The 1,054-nt window shown below is 32.8% G+C and overlaps 1 non-coding gene across 1 annotated transcript; it reads right to left on the reverse strand.

Annotated features, from left to right (window-relative positions):
* Positions 1 to 715: 715 nt before the first annotated feature.
* Positions 716 to 821, reverse strand: LOC111760474 (U6 spliceosomal RNA). The gene has a single exon (XR_002794147.1). It is a non-coding gene; the product is annotated as a U6 spliceosomal RNA (small nuclear RNA).
* Positions 822 to 1,054: the final 233 nt, after the last annotated feature.

A 1,054-nucleotide genomic window follows, 5' to 3' on the forward strand; every position in this document is an offset into this window, starting at 1 on the left:
TAAACGGACTTTCCAATTCTTTACAAAAAAAGGCTTTTGGGAGTTTTATTGGGATTATGCTGAATCTATAAATCGGTTTGGGTAGAACTGATGTCTTAATGATATTTAGTCTTACAGTCCATGATCATGAAATATCCTTCTATTATTTACATCTTCTTTGATTTATTTTGGCAATGTTTTGTGTTTTTTTAAAATGCAAGTCCTTTATGTCCTTGGTGAAGTTTGTTCCTAAATATTTAATTAGTTTAGTCACTATTGTAAGTGGGATTTTTTCCTGACTTCCTCCTCAGATTACTAATCAATAGTATAGAGAAATGCTGCTGATTTTTGCATATTAATCGTGTATCTTGCCACTTTGCTGAACTCATCTATTAGTTCTAATAGCTTTCTTGTGGATTTGGGGGTGTTTTCTAGATATAGGATATATCATTAGCAAACAGTAAAAGTTTTACTTCTTCCTTTCCTATCTGGATGCCTTTTATTTCTCTTTCTTGCCTAATTGTGCTATCTAGAACTTCTAGCACAGCATTGAATCACAGTGGTGATGGTGGGCATCCTTGTCTTGTTCCCAATCTCAGCAGGAGAGCTTTCAGTCTTTCTCCACTGAGAACAATGCTAGCTGTGGGTTTTTCATATATGTACTTTATCATGCTGAGAAAGTTTTCTTCTATTTGTAACTTTTGGAGAGTTTTCATCAAGAAAATATGTTGGATTTTAAACTATGGAAAGCTTCACAAATTTACATGCTATCTTGCACAAGGGTCATGCTAATTTTCTCAGTATTATTCCAATTTTAGTATATGTGCTACCAAAGTGAGCACACTACATGCATTTGACTTTTCATTTTTTAGTTCTTTCATTTTGCTCCAGATAGGAAAACATAATTAGCACTACTTTTAGTTCACCAAATTGCATATGTACTCATAAAAGTTGAGGGGAGTTTCATGACCAATACAAATGTGTGCCATTTTAAAAATTCTGAATGTATTAATCATAAAACACTTCCTCATAAAAATTGAATGGTACTAGAAATCCCTAATCAAATAATGGAGAT

The sequence above is a fragment of the Dasypus novemcinctus genome, chromosome 11, assembly GCF_030445035.2.
Source record: "Dasypus novemcinctus isolate mDasNov1 chromosome 11, mDasNov1.1.hap2, whole genome shotgun sequence".
NCBI lineage: Eukaryota > Metazoa > Chordata > Mammalia > Cingulata > Dasypodidae > Dasypus > Dasypus novemcinctus.